This window comes from Hibiscus syriacus, unplaced genomic scaffold, assembly GCF_006381635.1.
Source record: "Hibiscus syriacus cultivar Baekdansim isolate YM2019G1 unplaced genomic scaffold, ASM638163v2 tig00111410_pilon, whole genome shotgun sequence".
NCBI lineage: Eukaryota > Viridiplantae > Streptophyta > Magnoliopsida > Malvales > Malvaceae > Hibiscus > Hibiscus syriacus.
Genome location: NW_024063087.1, coordinates 335,789 through 356,191, shown reverse-complemented (window position 1 = coordinate 356,191; position 20,403 = coordinate 335,789). Strand labels below are relative to the sequence as shown.

The following is a 20,403-nucleotide window of genomic DNA, read 5'->3' as shown; positions in this document are numbered from 1 at the left end:
TTGGTTAGCAGATCTGCAATATTATCTTTTGATGTTACAAAATCAATGAAAATAACTCTAATTGAGATCAGTTATCTAAAGGTATTATGTCAACGACTCATGTGTCTCGACATGTCATTATACATTATACAAGACACCCTACACTTTTATGTAGTTGTAGTAAGGTTTTCTACTATTCCATTTCCATAACTCATATGATATTTTGTCCATTTTCTTGTGCGTTACCTTATTTAAAGGTAATTTACTGATAAAACAATTTCTCCCACATATTCTATGACAACTCAGAACACGACCAAATGTCATTCTTAATTCTTTAGTAATCTTATGGATACTATATACTTAACCCAATGTATCCGACAATCCATTAAAAATATAGTTCCTCCATCGAAAGTCAAAATCTTTCCAAATTTTCAACAATAGTGAACATGGAAACAACATTTTTTCATCTTCTCTAATAATAGGAGGATCATCATATATTTGACCATATTTTGATCAAAGCATCAACTAGTTTGATTCTGTGTTACCACGACCAACTTTCACTAATTAAGTTTGCTTTAGAAGTCAAAAACTATATACCAGTTATATCACAGTGATTGAAGTTAAACAACTATGATTTTCATGAACAAAGTTATCTAATTAAACAATGGTGTATGTTGCTCCATGTCCAAGAATCATGCAAAATGCATTAAACAGATTCTAGAACATTTAATTCAAAATTAGTGAGGAAAAATAAAATCACTCACTTCATTAATGATTAGAGCATGAATGTACATATTAGTTGACCACCTGGGAGCCTTTCACGTTGAATTTCCTTTCCATTATAATATATAATCTTCACTTCACTAAGTGGGGATATACCATTAGAATGTGCAGAGCCACCGAAACTTTTAAATTGTAGATTCACTCTCCAATAAGCATAAGACGAGGCAAATTGCATTCTAACGTGCAAAATTTCTTTTGGGGTTAATGATAACTTCAGTTACCATATTCAATATGATCAAATATAACAACATCTTATGTTGTCATGTCTTAAAATCATATTCATAGAATTTCAAAGACTTCTCGTTGTAGCTCTCGCCCACCGGAAACTGTTGTATTTTGATTCAAAGTCACAATTTTGTTTCAGTACCTTATTTATCGTAATGAATTTTAGTCAAAAACTAAAATTCAACAATTGAATAATTTCTATTAGACAACATAAATTTAGTAAAACTAAAATCCGAAATAAAAATTCACAATCAACACTATTTTGTTGAATCCGTTAAACGTCAGGATTTAGTAAAACTAAAATCCGAGGTAAAAATGGAATTAAAACCCAAAATAGTAGTATAATCTCATTGTATAAATATTACAAATGATATTGAATGGTTACGCATACCTTTTCGATTTCTTGATCAAACTTCAACTTTCGTTACCGAAAAGTAAAACATACGAGCTTTATCAAGTTACACCAAGGCTTGTCCTTAATATTGGGACTTGCAATATGTTTCATCTTGAACCTGAAAAGGTTTTGCTAAAGGTTTCATATGTACCTTATCATCGAATCACCAAGTATTTAACCATCAACAGACATAACGGTATACCAACGTGTCTTATCATTGCACAAGGGTTATTGAACATAAGCACGCATGCCTTTGCAATTTAGTGATTCATGCAGAAGCAGTATCATTTGCAAGTTATCCATGTAAACTAGAAGTTCTGCCAATTCACTCGACATATGTCTTCAAATCTGGTTTCAATGATGACGCTCGTAGATTCGAATTAATAGTGTAATATCTAGTTTGAATTCCAATGTTGTTGCAAACTGTGCTAACCAACAATTCCGAATGAGTTGTAAATGGCTCCCTCTAATGTTTGTTTCGATTTAATAAATCATTCGTTAATATATCTTGGATTAGAATAAAAAAAAATCGTATAATATGTCTTACGATTGTTAGATTAAATGTTAACTTGAGATAAAAATGAATAATAATAAATATATATTATTATTGAATCGAACGAATGAAAATATGTAAAGAATCAAAATAGAGGAACGTGATTTGTTTACTTATATATAGACACGTTGGATGTCGGTCTCCCAGGATACAACAACAAACGATCACGACAGTAAGAGAACAACTATAATGATCAGATGAACACAATTTTATCTTTCTTTATCACCGAAAAGAATGAATTTAAAAAGAACTTTTTAAGTGTTTTCCTAATTCAACATTGTGAATTGAGTCTCAAGGTTGTCTCTAGGATTTGTGTCTTAACTAAGTCCTTTCGCTTAGTGTTTTCAAGCTTGCTTGGGTGCCAAAATGTCCATGGGTTATTCCGAGGCATCTAAGGCCACACATATCCCAAAGTTTAAGGCTCCAAGGGTGTGACAAGTGCAAGACCACACACAGTCAGCATTGTGTCGATTAGACACTTATTCATCCTTCATAAGGTCTCTTTCTCTACATAACCATGGATTCTTTTTGAAGCCTTCCTGTTTAGATTACTTTGATCTCTAATATCATTTTTATACTCACTACAGTGAAATGGGTCTATAGCTGCATTTTTAGTGGCATTTTTTGAACAAACGCTCGTAACTTTATTGTTATGGCGACATTTTTAGAACAAACGCCACTAAAGTACTAGTCTATATTGGCGTTTGTATAAAAACACCACTAATTTTATGCATCTCACAGCGTTTTAAGCAAAAAAGCCAGTAAAGACTCAGACTTTAGTGGCGTTTTTATACAAACGCCAATATAGACTAGTACTTTAGTGGCGTTTTTATACAAACGCCGCTAAAGACTCGTACTTTAGTGCCGTTTTTATATAAACACCGCTAATACTCGAACTTTAGTGGCGTTTTTATACAAACATCGTAATAAGAAACATATATAATGGCATTTTTGAAAAAACGCTGTAAGAGATTCATATTGTAATGGCTTTTTTTGAATAAATGTTGTAATTTATCAGTACATTAGTGGCGCTTTTATACAAAAGCCGCTAAAGACTCATACGTTAGTGTCATTTTTATACAAACGTCGCAATAAACTCGTACTTTAGTGGTGTTTTTATACATACGTCACTATAGAATTGTGCTTCAGTGGCGTTTTTATACAAAAACTGCTAAAGACTCGTACTTTAGTTGCGTTTGTAAACTTTATAGTTTCTGATTCCCGCACCCCTTTAACCCTTTTTCATTTTTTCCCCATGACATATTTTTTTTCATTCCCGCCGTTTATTCAAATTCGACCCTTTAACCATTTTTCATTTTTCCCCCTTGACCTATTTTATAATACCCGCCGTTTACCCTACTTCTTCTTTGTAATGGAGGGCTCTTCTTCTCAACCCTTCGATCATCATCAAACAACATCTGGCGCCCATGTTTTTCTCCAACATTCCCTCCCGCGGCCAACTCTCCGCCATCATCTCTTCCAATCTGGTTTTTACCCATTTCTTCTCACTCGCTTAATTAATGAATTTCATTTCTTTTTAAAATGTTTTAGATCTTAATTCTTTGATCGGACGAGAAATTTTTAGAATTATATGTCTCTTCTCGTGAAATTCATATTCTCCTAATACTAAATAGAGAGAAGAGACAAACAAAAAATGAACCTCGTCTTTTCCCCAGCGTGCAGGCGAATTGCAATTAATAGTCTTTAGTGGAGCCCACATCGAAGCTGAAGCAGCAAGAAAAACGGCCAGAGGTAATGGGAGTGAAGACGTCGGAAACCACCGAGAGGCAAAATGACGGATCTAAGTTGTTAGGTTCCACAACTGATACTCGCCCAGTTCCTGGTACATATAACCTCCCAGAGATGCTCGTCTCTGGCGGTTTTGAGCCACTGTTTGCTAACACATGGTGCCATTGCTAGAGTCCTCGCGTCAACGTGTTTCAAGACCTCATACAACATGTTTTCCTCTAAATCAACCTTATTTCTTCTACTTTTATTTTCTTAATTTTCTGTTGGGGGAACTGAGCATTTGGGTAACTCCGTTTCATTAGCTGAAGTTAAAACCTTGATTCTGGATTGGTTTGTTTTTGTTGAGATGGAGAATAGGAAATAACGAAAGGGTGTTGGTGGGGTGGGTGTGAGTAATCGGAGCTTATTATGTTGGCTTTCAAAGAAGACTAACAAGATAAAAGAAAATGGTGGTGGGGGTGTTCGGTTCCTCTGTTTTATTTTTATTTTTTTCCTTACCTATTGAATTATCACGGTATCTTGTGTTGTTTCTTATTTCTTTGTTTTTTGAAGCATTTTTAGAAATTGGATTTTTGAATTATCATGGTATATTGGGTTGTTTCTACTATTAGCTAATGTAAGTTGTATTGTGAATGAAAGATAATGGTTGTCTTGTTATTCCTGCAGTTTTACTATTGCTAAATTTAACACATTTCAGAGGAAATTTAGATTTGTAGTTTCTCAGTGTCATTGGTTTGCTTGCATGTTCATGAGTGGTTAGTAGCATTTTAAGATACCATACACTAAACCTCAATTTGATACATTTCTCTATTATCATGCTAAGAACCCCTTTTTATTTTTGTGAAAATTGCTTTGAGTTTCCGTGAAAAAGAACTCTAGTATAAAGAAGTACTCTTCGTTGAAAATGATTGTGGTTTGAACCAACGTTTGGTGAGAATATATGAGGTCTGAGACTGATATTAGAACTTACTGTATTTTCTGTCATGAATATGTTCTCTATTAGGCTCTTATGACATGTAGTATGTGTATTGCGTTGTGAATCAATTCCATCAAGCTCCAGATTTTGCATATTATTTCATTAAATTGGTATAGTTGAACTTGATTCTTAAGTTATGATTTCATTAATCATTATAATGGTATAGTTGAACTTGTTTTGAGTGTCCGTGAAAAAGACTCGTAGTATAGAGAAGTATCTATTGTCGGAGGTGATTTGTGGTTTGAACCAACATTTGGTGAGAACATAAGATGTCTGCTACTAGAACTTTCTGTATTATCCGTCACGAATCTGTTCTCTGTTAGGCTCCTAAGACATGAAGTTTCTGTGTTGTGTTATGAATCAATTACATCAAGCTCCAGTTTTTGCATATTATTTCTTTATAATGGTATAGTTAAACTTGATTCTTAAATTATGATTTCAATTTTATTAACTTTCAGGCTTCGTTTTGATGGAATGTCTGAGAGAAAAGGTTGAGCACTTGTTTCTTATTTTTGGGATGGACGAGTCTGTTGCATCTCTTGATTCTTCAAATTTACTAAAATGTAAGGTTGGTGAGCTGATGTGCATTGAAGAGGTAAATGAAAGTATTTCATTTACAACAAGAAAGGAATTTGTAAAAAGGTATGTTTAAAGATTATCCATTTGAATTTAGATTTCCTATTAAGTTTAATGATCATTTTTCAATTCCTTGATTTTTTGTGATTATTTTGTTTGAAATATAAGAAGTTGTTGATATTGGATTTGTTGATAATAAGATGCGGTTGCCATTCCAATGTGTGTTATTTAGTTGTTTTTACTATGTGTTAATTTCATGATGGGTCGTTTTCTGCCTACAGAATAAGCTGTAGCATCATAAACACCTCCATATGTTACTTGGAAACAACCTATAGTACGAGAGCCACCAAGACAGATAAATGTTTTTTAATGCCATTCTTGTAATAATTTATTTGATAATTATTTGATATATTGGTTGAGTTTTAGTTTGTTGTGATATGTTCTCAATTGTGAAATTAAATGTAATGCTTATGTTTAGTTGCTTACTCTCTCTATAATATTATCAATTAACATTTGAAATTGATAATCCAAAATACGAAATGGATAAGAGTTGGATGGATTTTTCAAGGGTAAGTGACGAATATCGAAATAGAGTCGAAACTAAAGCAAGGGAACCAAAGAAAGAAGTAGCTTATCAGAAAAAATGTGAAGACTTTCAAAATCAACTTCAAGCTATGATGAAGATGATACGACAAAATCAACCCCATAGTCCACCATCTTAAGTGTTATTATTGTTTATTCTAGTTAACAATGTTGAACAACATTATATTTTATGTTAATGTAAACTTTAATTTATTATTATGGATTTCAAGTTTCTTGTTATAGATTTGAAGTTTGTTGTTATGGATGTCAAGTTTATTGGATAATGCTATAGGTTAAATTTGGGTAACAAAAGAGTAGAAAAGTATTTGAAAATTTAGTTTTAATTCGTGGCGTTTGTATAAAAAAATACCACTAAATACATAATCAACACTGACGTTTTTTTTTTAAAAACACTAAAGTTCTAGATCTTTTGCGGCGTTTATACAGAAAACGCCACTATATACGTAGTCAATAACGACGTTTTACATTCACAAATGCCACTATATGACATAACATTTAGCGGCATTTTTGGGAAAAACGCCATTATATGTCAAAATATTTAGCGGTGTTTTTGGGACAAAACGCCACAAAAAAAGATAAATAGCGGCGTTTGGAAAAACGACGCTAAAAATGTAACCTTCAGCTGCGTATGTGAACACACAACACCACTAACTTTTGCGGCGTTTCAACGACGTTTGTTTTTTACGCCACAAGGTTTTTAGTGGCACTTAAAAACATCGCTATATTACTGAAAAACAACGCTAAAAACCTGGTTTCCTCCATTTTTTGGGTGTTGCTGTTATACCTTATTATTCTCGGTTGATCGTTACCTTCTTTCATGTTATCTGGATTTTCCTCAATAGGATGTTCTTCCCTGGACTTTGTGAACGAGACATAAACCATTCAAGCTGAACTCATCCAGTCTTTCAATGGCTCTAAAGGCATCGTTTTGTTGGATAATCACACAAAACCAAATTGTTTTCCTTTTCTATCCAATGCTACAACTGACTCCACCAGAACCATGTCTACAAAAAGCTTGGCGCAAACCAGTTCGATGTACTCTCGATGATAAGTTACACATGTTCATAGTGATTGTTCCTCTCTTAGAAAACTCACGGTGCTCCATTTGATTATAGTTACACATCAACTAGCATGGTTTTCCCTATTTTTCTTTGCTTGTTAATTCATCAAGACAAGTAATACCTATTTGTGATAAAAGGAGAAACATCATTTCATTTGATGGTGCATCAGTTTATTCTCATATTTAGTACAGGTGTTACAACATATTCTATATATCTCATATTATAGTTAATGTCAGGAAAAAATACAAGTAAAAATGACATAGAGATGGCTTGTCGCTTTGGATTTATGTTTTGTTTCCTTGTTTTAATGAGTATTTTTATATTATGTTGTGTTTATCTGATAACGATGATATTGATAGTAAAGATGTGGTTGTTATTTATAGTTTCATTGGAATTTGATTATTTTTATTATTTTGTAAATATAATTTATAAAATTATTTTAATAGTGTCATAACACAAATTATTAATTTTAATACATTTTTAGAATTTTCTTCTCTTTAAATAAACTTTTTGAGTTCTTATGGAATTATCGTTAAAAAGAATTCTAAAAGTATCAAACTAACATTTTACCAACAATACAAGGGTCAAATTATGAATCTTTCCTTAAGCTAATGTGTCTCGTCACCATTTCGTTAAGGGATAGTTAAGGGTGGAGTAATGATATTTGAATTTTTTAGGGTTGGATGACAAAGAGGAAAGCTTACACGAATTTTGTTACTAAGGGTCTGTTTGTTTTACTGAAAATAGTTTACAGAAAATGAAATCAGGAAAATGTTTTACAGAAATGTAAATCATTTTCCAGAAAATATATTCTAGTGTTTGGATGGTACATTATAAAATATTTTACACTGTTTGGGTAATTTTCCTAAAAACTGTTTTCAGAATCTGTTTTTAATGAAGAAGCTGTACATATTTAATATGTTTTATTATTTTTATTTTTAAAGGTTCAATTTTATATAATTATATTTTATAAAAATATGTATTTTAGATAATAAAATTGATTAAAAATATATATAAAAGAAATATTATTAAAGTTTATAAATCCTAAGAATGTTTAATTAATTGTACAAAAATTAAAACTACAATAGTACATAACATTCTACTAATAATAATATTGTCAAAATATATAATTAAAGGGTTTATCACATTAAAACAACAATAATATCCAACTGTAATAATACATAGTCTAATTTATAATTAGTGCTACAACAATCCAACAATACAAATACTGAAGTCTATACTACAACACAATAGAGCTAAAATATTGTCTAAGCCATAAATAATAATACACCACATTTAAAGTCCACATCTTAACCTTGGGTAAACTTCTGAAGCCAAATTTTCCTATGTTTTGTTTTTTTAGCCAAGAAAGCTTTGGCCTCAAGCTCATTGTTGGCTAGAAAATCGAAGACCTTACAAAGAAAGTCGCCACCAAATTCTTCTTTCTCCATTGACATAACTTCTTCGTAAAGATATGGTGTCCTATCCTCGCTAAATTTTTTAAGTGCTTCAGCAATCTCACCAAGTTTCTCACCTACAAACTGAATATGATCATCCTCGACATTTTCTTGGACATTCCTCATTTTACTTTTTGATGTACCAGATGAATATACTTTTGTTCTTTCCTCATCAACATTTTGAGTGTCGAAATTTAATGGCATTGATCATTCATTAACATCATCCAAGTCTATATCAAAAAAAGTTCTAGAAAAACTCCCTGTTGTCATATCTTGACCGACAACAAGACCCATCTCGTCATAAGAATCAATTTTTTTGTTCAAAATTGATCATATTTCGGGTGTGTCTGTTAAATATTATACACAATTAGAATAACAAGTAAATTTAACTTTCAAGTAAAATAGTATATAGAAATTACCGTCACTATAGCGTCATATGTCACTTCATCACAGGTTATCATTTTCATGTTGTCGTCCCATCCTAATCCACTTTCTTCACGAATTGTACACATAGTTTTCCATGTGTTTTTGACAGTTCTCAAATGATTTTCCATGTGTTTAGCGTCACATTGGACTCCAAATTTTTCAGAAATAGATATTGCAACTCGCATTATAGAAATTGATTTGAAGGTATTATATGATTTACTACCTTTTTGTGCCTCCTCTGTAAATATTTCGAGGAAATGACGTTCCATTGGTATTGTCTACCTAAAATTTTTTGATGTGTTCATTGCTAATAATCATAAATAGAAAGCAATTAGACGATGTAACACAAAATTTTAAAACTTACAATAATAATGATTAATTTCAAACATATCGAGATGTGGACGGAAGCCAGAGAAGGCAGGGTCCGGGAAGCGGAATTCCAGATCCAAATCCAGGATAGAAGACGATTCACTTTACAAGTGCAAGGAGGCGGGACATATGAAGCGAGACTGCCGAAGTTGAAAAAAGCAGACTGATGAGAAGCGTGATGGCTCATCCAAGTCTGTGAACGTGGTCAAGGATGATACTTCTGATTGCAATGAGGGTGATATGCTTTCTATTTCAATGACACAATTGACGGATGCTTGGATTCTTGATTCTGGATGTTCTTATCACATCACGCCAAATAGGATGGTTTTCGACATACAGGTGGTTAATTCTGGTTTGGTTTATTTGGGTGATGATCGATGTTGCAATATTGTTGGTATTGGTGAGTCAGAATTAAGATGCCGATGGCTCCGTTCGGACGTTGAGTGGTGTTCGACATATCCCAGACTTGAAGAAGAATTGATTTCCTTGGGCACTTTGCACAAGAATGGTTTTATCCCTAAGGCTGACGAGGATAGGGAAACCATTCGGATTGTTAAAGGAGCATTGATTGTGATGAAAGGCAATGACTGCAGGGAATATCTACAGATTGTTAGGGAGTACCGTTGCAGGTGGAGTTCACTTGTTGAGTCCTGTGATGATACGACAAAATTGTGGCATATATGCGCCTTTGCTCATCTTAGTGAACGTGGTATGGCAGAATTACACAAGAGAAACTTGTTGTATGGTGTCAAAAGCTGTAAGCTCGATTTGCAAGTATTGTGTTCTGGTAAACAGACTAAAGTCCGTTTCAAGACTGCGAAGCACACAACTCAAGGGATTCTGATTATGTGCATTGATATATGGGGGCCTTCCACGACATCGTCTTTGGGTGGATCTAGGTACTATGTTACTTTTATTGATGATTTTCACGGAAAGTTTGGGTGTTTTTTTTGAAACAGAAATCTGAAGTTTTGAGAAGTTCAAGCTGTGGAAAGCTGAGGTAGAAAACCAAACAGGACGAAAATCAAGTGTTTGCGGTCTGACAATGGTACGGAGTACACAGATTCACAGTTCCTACAATTCTGTAAGGAGCATGGGATTCAGAGGCATTTTACAGTGCGCAAGACACCACAAGAATGGTGTTGCGGAACGAATGAACAGGTCGTTGAATGAAAGAGCAGATGTTTGCGGTTGAATGCGGGGCTTTCCAAACACTTCTGGGCTGAGGCTATTAACATGGCGTGTTACCTTATCAACAGATCGCCAAGGCATCGCTGGCTGGGAAAGTGCAGAAGAGGTATGGACTGGTCATGATGTTAGTTTTGATAACTTACGGATTTTTGGTTGTCCTGCTTATGTGCATGTACCTGCTGAGAGATCCAACTTGATGCAAATCGAAGGAGTGCATTTTTCTGGGTTACAAGAAAGGTGTCAAAGGATTCAAGTTCTGGGATCCAGTGCGAAGAAAGTTGTGATTAGTAGAGATGTTTTTGATGACAGTCATGTTGCAGCAGAAGCAAGACACGACAGTGGTAGATTTCGAGCAGTTTCCAGTTGAAACCAGAAACTTCTCAACCGACTTCTGGTGTTCCACTACGATGATTTGCAGGATTATAGTCCGCCAGACAGGGTGAGACGGACGAATATAAAGCCTCCCGAACAGATTGGGTTTGAAGACTTGGTATCTTTGCACTTACTGTTAGCAGTGATGATCCCAGTTACTTTTCATGATGCCGTTACTAGTCAGGAAAACGACAAGTGGATGGCAGCCATGGTGAGGAGATGGAGTCCTTGAATCACAATCGCACATGGGAGTTAGTTCCCCTTCCTGAGGGTAAGAAGCCGATTGGTTGCAAATGGGTGTATAAGAAGAAACCGGCAGTAACAGAAAAAGAGGGGGAGAAGTTCAAGGCTCTTCTAGCTAAGGGATCATGAAGTTTATGTGGATGAATGTGGATAAGAATGGCTTGTTCTATGTAAAATCTAAACTTTATGTGCATTGAAGGGAATTAGTTCAGAATTAGATAAGTGACTTGAATAGTCACTTAGTGAATGTGTCAACATATAGGAGATTACAACTTCTTCAACTATATAAAGGTCGAAAAAACATGGACAAAACAAGTTTTCCCAGCAGAGTAGATGAAAGCCTTCTGCAAAGAGGGTAGGAGACATCAAAGAGATGGAGGAATTAGAAAGGAAGTAAAGAAAGGGGGTTGGGGGTACGCAACAATAAGGATGGTAGTCTAATATCATAGAGAAGCTAGAAAAAAGGTTAGCATCGAGTAAAATACCTAAAAGGGACATCAAAGCAATGGACTAAAAAATGTAGAAAATGTCAAATACAAAAACAGATGTTGTGTTAGGTTGCTAAGAAAATTCTTACTTTATGCATTTAGAAAATGAAATTACAATTGATTATATGCATGGTATGAACACTACAAGAAGTTATCACAAAACTCGACAATAGAGAATTACTTACCCCTATCATAAAACCATATACTCATGTTTTCAGCTTTCAGAGCTTATAAAGGATTACTTATCCCTATCATATAAACCTTATACTCATGTTTTCAGCTTTAAGAGCTTATAAAGTATGTTTTATTACACTGCATTATCTATAAGCCTCAACTTCTTAACTAGAAAACTAGCAACTCCTTATTAGAATTAAGAATCCATCAATGTGAATTTTAGTTCTACTAATGCCAGAGTGTTCATTGTGTTATTCCAGATCCTGAATTAGATTGGAGCGGATGAGCTCTATATTAGAAATAGTTAGGACTAGGAGATAATTATATTAGTTTGTTGAAGCTAGATTGCCTGAAATAAGGAAAATTTATCTCATTGTTCCAAGAACCGAAAGAGGCAAAGCAAATCTAGAGTACCAGCTTCATTGACAATGACTTTTATCGACCCATCCACCGGAAACTAGAATAGGAACTTCAATTGAAACAAACAGTTAATTCCATTATGGTGAAGAACTATAGAGGAAGAATCTGCATGAACAAGCCAGCCAATGTGGCAAAAGCAATCGAGAACATATCTCAATATGGCTTCCTATCCCAGCCCATTTGTTGTTGTTCTTTATGAAAATTAAGAATCCATCATGTGACAGTTTTAGTTCTACTAAATGCCAGAGTGTTCATTGTGTTATTCCAGATCCTGACATTAGATTGAGCGGATGAAGAGCTCTATATTAGAAATGGTTAGGAACTTAGGACTAGGAGATAATTATATTAGTTTGCTGAAGCTGTAGATTGCCTGAAATAAGGAAAATTGATCTCACTGTTCCAAAGAACCGAAAGAGGCAAAGCAAATCTAAGTACCAGCTTCATTGAACAATGACTTTTACTGACCCACCACCGGAAGCGAGAATAGGGAACTCAATTGAAACAAACAGTTAAATTCCATAATGGTGAAGAACTATAGGAGGAAGAAGAGATCTGCATGAACAAGCCAGCCAATGCTGCAAAAGCATTCGAGAGCATATCTCAATAAATGGCTTCCTATCCCAACCCCATTTGTTGTTGTTCTTTATGAAAAGTAAGCACAAATTGAACTTTTAACTGTGACTTGTATTTTATTACAACCCCAACAATGAAAATATTGTATTTGGTTTTCGTTTTAGCTGCCTTGTTAATATTATTTTCTTCTAACAGTCTCAAGTGTCCTCTCTGCACATTACCTTTCTATCTGAAGCTGAATGGTACATATTAAAGGATAAAAGATTCCACAGAGGATGGGAATGCAATACCACTGGAAGAATAGCGACTATAAAAGGTTAGTGCTGCCAGAATTTTTTCTTAATTGTGATATAAACTTCACCTTTTACTTAAGTACACACTTAACAATTGTTGTCTTATCAACGTTCTATATTCGAGTTAATGCTGCAATCTTGGATCAATTCTACAATTGGCTGATTTTTTTTTTTTTGCTTATAAATGATAAAATATTAAATCACAAAGAAATGAAATTTATTCTGTATGTTTCCGGAGTAGTAGTTTAAATATAAAACCATATAACATGCCAGAAATCATAGGGCTCAATAGCGGTTAGAACTTGACACTCCATCTTAGAAATGAAAGTAATTTAACTAGTTTAGCACAATGCATTATCTTAAAGAAGCGCTACATAACATAAAAATAATCAATGGATGAAATTATGTGGTATAGTATTTGTTATTTTGTTTTATCTGTTTGGTATGTAACTTGTGGAGTAGAAGTTTGTTTTTCTTACATTTATTACCTATTGCCTTTCTAATTGAAGGAAACTATTTTTTCATCATACTAATTTATAAATATTAAAAATACTGAAATGATTTAAATAAATAAAGAATTTAAATAGAGGAATGTAGACACGAAGTTAATGAGTAGAGTAAGATAAACCGAAGAATGATTTTTTATTGAGGCATGTATGAACAGTTTCCTTAAGACAAGTTCGTCCTCTCCTTGGTACTTTGAGTAACATTGGACGTCGGTCACGCAGGATATAAGAACAAACATCACAACAATAAGCACAATCGTAGTGATCATTCGAACACAATCTTGCCTTTCTCTATCAAAAAAAGAATGAATTTGGAAGGAACTTTCTAAGTGTTTTCCTAATTTTGTAATACCCCAAATATCGGGTCGGTGACCATAGTGAAAGGATTTAAAATTTGGTGGGTTAAATTGAGTAAATTGAAAAGTATAGGGAATGATTTAGGAAATTGTGTTTAAGACTAATTATTAAGAATAGAAAAATGGACAGGTAATTTAGTCTTTTAAAAGGAATGAATTTAATATTCATTCTTTTTGGGGATATTTAATAAGGTTGAAAACGGGGAATTGGTAAAAAGCTGAAAGCTGAAGCTTGGTACTCTTATCTTTCTTCTTCCCGTCGTCCCCGTGCTGATACGATCAATATGGGTGACGTGAACTATCCACTGGATAAAACAGGTGCACTTCCATATCCTTTACATTTAACATGCAAATGTATGCATAAATGAGTAAATATATTATAAAATAAGGAAGAACTCCCTTATGATACCATACGATACGATCCGATCTACCTTATCAAATGATTGTGGATCTAGGAAGGAAGCAAAACAACCTGCATAAGAAAAGGGTAAGAAATGGATAGTTTAAGTGGTAAACGTGATGGTAAATGGACGGATAAGAGATGGTAGCGGAAGACTTGGTTGTGGTTATGATATAGAAACGAAATAACGGAATGGTAAATATGATAGTATCTTAAGGAAGACTCAAAGAAGAACCAATGTTAAAGAACAAAGACCCAGACTTTATATTGCTCCAATAAGGGATGGTAAATAAGGAACGGATAGTATCTTAGAATAACCAAGGAAGAACCAGTGCTATAATGAGCAAAGACCCAGCCTTACAAATCATTCTAAGGGGTGGTAACAAGGAATTTGACCCACTATCTATAAAAAGTCCACTTGTTTGGTCGATAAAAAGTCACAAGGACTTAAATGAGAGAATAATCTCACTTAATTAATCATAATGAGGTCCTGTTATAAAGCAATATGAAAGCCTATTTATATAACTTAGAAGTGTTTGGCCAAATTCTTCAAGTTGTTGTTAAGTGGAGACAAGCATCTTGCTTTGTTGGCATGCACATGGGCTGTTTTGTAGTGCAATTTCGTGTAGGATGTGCAGCAGCAATTTGGGCGTGTATTGTCTTCATTTCAAGCTTAATTTGAGTAGATAATTAAAAAAACAAGGGCTGGTGGTGTTGAGTTGTCATTTGTGCACTTCCAGCCGAAATTCCCTCCACAAGTTACCCCACAATCTGCCATGAGTTGTTGGTGAGTTGTCATGTTTCCTTAATGCTCCAACAAGTTACCAATTGTGTGTAATGCTCCAATAAACCTTGCTTCCATGTTTGTGAACTGGATGTGTCTTCTAAGTGCTCCACTAGACTGTCCTAACATGTGGCATGTTCTCCATTAAGGCCTCTCAAGCATAAGTCCATTGAAGGAGATGAATAGCTACAAATCCCGTACTTATTTCCAGCCTGCACTGTCTTCAGTAATTTGGACATATCTCGAGATCAACATATTAGATTGATTTGATTCAAAGTGCGTTGGAAATCTAAGAAATAGTGAAACAAATTTTAAGATTTATCACCCAAATATGCTTGGAACATGTCCAGAAATGGCGATCAATATGGGTGACGTGAACTGTCCATTGGATAAAACTGGTGCACTGCCATATCCTTTACATTTAACATGCAAATGTATGCATAAATGAGTAAATATATTATAAAATAAGGAATAACTCCCTTATAATCAACAAGGTTGAACGTCCATGATGTGATAAAATAATGGATAAAACTGGTGCTAGTCAGGATCACATCATTCTCCCCTTCTTTTGGGCGATTTGTCCTCAAATCGAAGGGTGAGTTCTCTTTAATGTATTTTTCTTTTTTTTTTTGTTTCTGTTGCAAGTTGCTTCTTCCACCAAGGCTCTGATACCATATGATATGATCCGATCTGCCTTATCGAATGATTGTGGATATAGGAAAGAATCAAAACAACATGCATAAAATAAATGGTAACAAATGGATAGTTTAAGGTGGTAAATGTTATGGTAAATGGTCGTTTTAAGGGATGGTAGCGGAAGACGTTTGGTTGTGGTTATGAAATGGTTTACGAATTAACAGAATTGTAAATATGATAGTATCTTTAGAAAGACTCAAAGAAGAACCAATGTTAAAGAACAAAGACCCATACTTTATATTGCTCCAATAAGGGATGGTAAATAAGGAATGGATAGTATCTTAGAATAACCAAGGAAGAACCAGTGCTATAATGAACAAAGACCCAGCCTTACAAATCGTTCTAAGGGGTGGTAACAAGGAATTTGACCCACTATCTATATAGAGATAGGAACCAGAATTATCATAATGAAAGGAATTGACGCCACAAGTAACAAGTTACTTGTTTGGTCGATAAAAAGTCACAAAGACTTAAACAAGAGAATAATCTCACTTAATTCATCATAATGAGCTCCTGTTATAATGCAATTGAAAGCCTATTTATAGGACTTAGAAGTGTTTGGTCGAATTCTTCAAGTTGTTGTTAAGTGGAGACAAGCATCTTGCTTTGTTGGCATGCACATGGGTGTTTTGTAGTGCAATTTCGTGTAGGATGTGAAGCAGCAATTTGGGCGTGTATTGTCTTCATTTCAAGCTTAATTTGAGTAGATAATTAAAAAAACAAGGGCTGGTGGTGTTGAGTTGTCATTTGTGCACTTCCAGCCGAAATTCCCTCCACAAGTTACCCCACAATCTGCCATGAGTTGTTGGTGAGTTGTCATGTTTCCTTAATGCTCCAACAAGTTACCAATTGTGTGTAATGCTCCAATAAACCTTGCTTCCATGTTTGTGAACTGGATGTGTCTTCTAAGTGCTCCACTAGACTGTCCTAACATGTGGCATGTTCTCCATTAAGGCCTCTCAAGCATAAGTCCATTGAAGGAGATGAATAGCTACAAATCCCGTACTTATTTCCAGCATGCACTGTCTTCAGTAATTTGAACATATCTCGAGATCCACATATCAGACTGATTTGATTCAAAGTGCGTTGGAAATCTAAGAAATATTGAAACAAATGTTAAGAAGACTTTATTACCCAAATATGCTTGGAACATGTCCAGAAATGGTGATCAATATGGGTGACGTGAACTGTCCACTAGATAAAACTGGTGCACTGCCATATCCTTTACATTTAACATGAAAATGTATGCATAAATGAGTAAATATATTATAAAATAAGGAAGAACTCCATTATAATCAACAAGGTAGAATGTCCATGATGTGATAAAATAATGGATAAAACTGGTGCTAGTCAGGATCACATCATTCTCCCCTTCTTTTGGGCGATTTGTCCTCAAATCGAAGGGTGACTTCTCTTTAGTGTATTTTTCTTCTTTTTTTTTTGTTTCTGTTGCAAGTTGCTTCTTCCACCAAGGTTCTGATACCATATGATACGATCCGATCTGCCTTATCGAATTATTGTGGATATAGGAAAGAAGCAAAACAACCTGCATAAAATAAATGGTAACAAATGGATAGTTTAAGGTGGTAAATGTTATGGTAAATCGTCGTTTTAAGGGATGGTAGCGGAAGACGTTTGGTTGTGGTTATGAAATGGTTTACGAATTAACGGAATGGTAAATATGATAGTATCTTAAGGAAGACTCAAAGAAGAACCAATGTTAAAGAACAAAGACCCAGACTTTATATTGCTCCAATAAGGGATGGTAAATAAGGAATGGATAGTATCTTAGAATAACCAAGGAAGAACCAGTGCAATAAAGAGCAAAGACCCAGCCTTACAAATCATTCTAAGGGGTGGTAACAAGGAATTTGACCCACTATCTATATAGAGATAGGAACTAGAATTATCATAATGAAAGGAATTGACGCCACAAGTAACAAGTTACTTGTTTGGTCGATAAAAAGTCACTAGGACTTAAATAAGAGAATAATCTCACTTAATTCATCATAATGAGCTCCTGTTATAATGCTATATGAAAGCCTATTTATAGGACTTAGAAGTGTTTGGCCGAATTCTTGAAGTTGTTGTTAAGTGGAGACAAGCATCTTGCTTTGTTGGCATGCACATGGGCTGTTTTGTAGTGCAATTCGTGTAGGATGTGCAGCAGCAATTTGGGCGTGTATTGTCTTCATTTCAAGCTTAATTTGAGTAGATAATTAACAAAACAAGGGCTGGTGGTGTTGAGTTGTCATTTGTGCACTTCCAGCCGAAATTCCCTCCACAAGCTGCCCCACAATCTGCCATGAGTTGTTGGTGAGTTGTCATGTTTCCTTAATGCTCCAACAAGTTACCAATTGTGTGTAATGCTCCAATAAACCTTGCTTCCATGTTTGTGAGTTGGATGTGTCTTATAAGTGCTCCACTAGACTTCCTAACATGTGGCATGTTCTCCATTAAGGCCTCTCAAGCATAAGTCCATTGAAGGAGATGAATAGCTACAAATCCCGTACTTATTTCCAGCCTGCACTGTCTTCAGTAATTTGGACATATCTCGAGCTTCACATATCATATTGATTTGATTAAAAGTGCGTTGGAAAGCTCAGAAATAGTGAAACAAATGTAAAGAAGACTTTATCACCCAAATATGCTTGGAACATGTCCAGAAATGGCGATCAATATGGGTGACGTGAACTGTCCACTGGATAAAACTGGTGCACTGCCATATCCTTTACATTTAACATGAAAATGTATGCATAAATGAGTAAATATATTATAAAATAAGGAATAACTGCCTTATAATCAACAAGGTAGAATGTCCATGATGTGATAAAATAATGGATAAAATTGGTGCTAGTCAGGATCACATTACGTGCCCTATGTAGAAAAGGTAAGGTTTCTTCAAGTTGGTTTTTCCTTTCGCTTTTGGGTTGGTTTTGAAACCTTAAGTGATATAGAGGCTTAAGGAAAGTTCAAGGAGGATTAAAACTAAGGGATGAAGGATTTATTTGAGATTTAATAAAATGGACTTTGTTTCAGGGCTACCTTTGACACCAAGTAAAAAGGGCTCAATATGGGTAATTGTGGACAGATTGACCAAGAAATCTCACTTAATCCAGTTCGGATAGATTACTCGATGGATAAATATGTAGAGTTGTATATAAAAGAGATAGTTCGGCTGCATGGAGTACCAATTTCAATAGTATCCGATAGATATCCCAGGTTTACTTCAAGATTCTAGAAGTCTTTGCACGAGGCATTAGGTGTTACAAAGTCAACATTGTGAATTGTGTCTCAAGGTTGTCTCTAGGATTTGTGCCTTAACTAGCCTATTTACAGAGGAAGAAATGGATTGAAGGGTTAAGACCTTTCGGTGAAAGGGCTTAACCTTTTCATAAAAGGATTTAATCTTTTCATAAAGAGAATTTTTGAATAGGTATGACTGAATAGATGCAACATTAAACCAAAAATTAAGTTCATTCACCAAGTAAAATGACTTATTATTAATTAGTTATAAATAACATTAATTCTTTCAATTATTTTTCCAATAATCCCCCACATGAAAGAACTTGATGGTTCAAACACTGACTCGATATAGTGATATATTCTACGTTTGATATTTGCATAGGATAGGTAGGTGTCCCCCTTTGAACCTTCCCTTGTGAAAATATGTTTATCTTACTAGTTGTCCAGTAGATGTGATGTCCTTGAATTGTCATGTTGTTTTTGTAAGAGATGACATACCTCACAAAAATATCTCACTAACAAGAATTTGGTTCTCATGCTTATGTCCATATAGCCGTGGACATCTCCTGGTTATGCAACAGTTTAGAAAACTATGCCCCACTAGTCTTTTTGAAGCGGCTCCACTTAACTCTCACATAGGTGACTTATGTCGTACGGCTCAACGAAACACATAGTTGTCATTAAAAGCATTGCTTAACATTTTCCATATTTTAGTCATTGTTTTCATCATATGGATGGACTTGGGATAACAACCCATACAATGACCTAACAAGGTCTATATAAGTAGGTTGTCCCAATTGAACCTAGATCTTGGCATCTCCAGTCAACTAGGTTGGGTATTCCTTCACATAACGCCTTAAATATTTATGCGCTTTAGTCATATTACTTTCGATATTTATCAACTTGATCTCAATTCAACTCATTGGATAGCATATCCGCAATATTATCTTTTGATCTTACAAAATCAATGAAGATAATCAGTTATCTAAAGGTATTATGTCGACAACTCATGTGTCTTGACATGTCATTATACATTATACAAGACACCCTACACTTTTATGTAGTTGTAGTAAGGTTTTGTTCTATTCCATTTCCATAACTCATATGATGTCTTGTCCATTTTCTTGTGCGTTACCTTATTTAAAGGCGTAACGGTTAAAAAAATAATGCACGGGGTGCAAACTGCAATTTACTTTTGGAACTTACTTTGACATGCAACCTGCAAAGGTATACCAACGTGTCTTATCATTGCACAAGGGTTATTGAAAATAAAGACACATGCCTTTGTAATTTAGTGATTCATGCAAAAGCAATATCATTTGCAAGTTATCCACGTAAATTATCCATGTAAACAAGAAGTTCTGCCAATTCACTCGACTTAAGTCTTCAAGGCTGGTTTCAATGATGACGCTCGTATACTCGACTTAACAGTGTAATATCTAGTTAGAATTCCAATGCTGTTGCAAACCGTGCTAACCAACAATTCCGAATGAGTTGTAAATGTCTCCCT

General features: G+C 34.6%; 1 long non-coding RNA gene across 1 annotated transcript; it reads right to left on the bottom strand.

The window, feature by feature from the left end:
• Window positions 1–16,301: 16,301 nt before the first annotated feature.
• Window positions 16,302–16,836, bottom strand: LOC120162922. The gene is made up of 2 exons (XR_005519594.1): window positions 16,782–16,836; window positions 16,302–16,713 (listed from the first exon to the last, which is right to left on the bottom strand). It is a non-coding gene; the product is annotated as an uncharacterized LOC120162922 (long non-coding RNA).
• Between the last annotated feature and the right edge of the window lie 3,567 nt (window positions 16,837–20,403).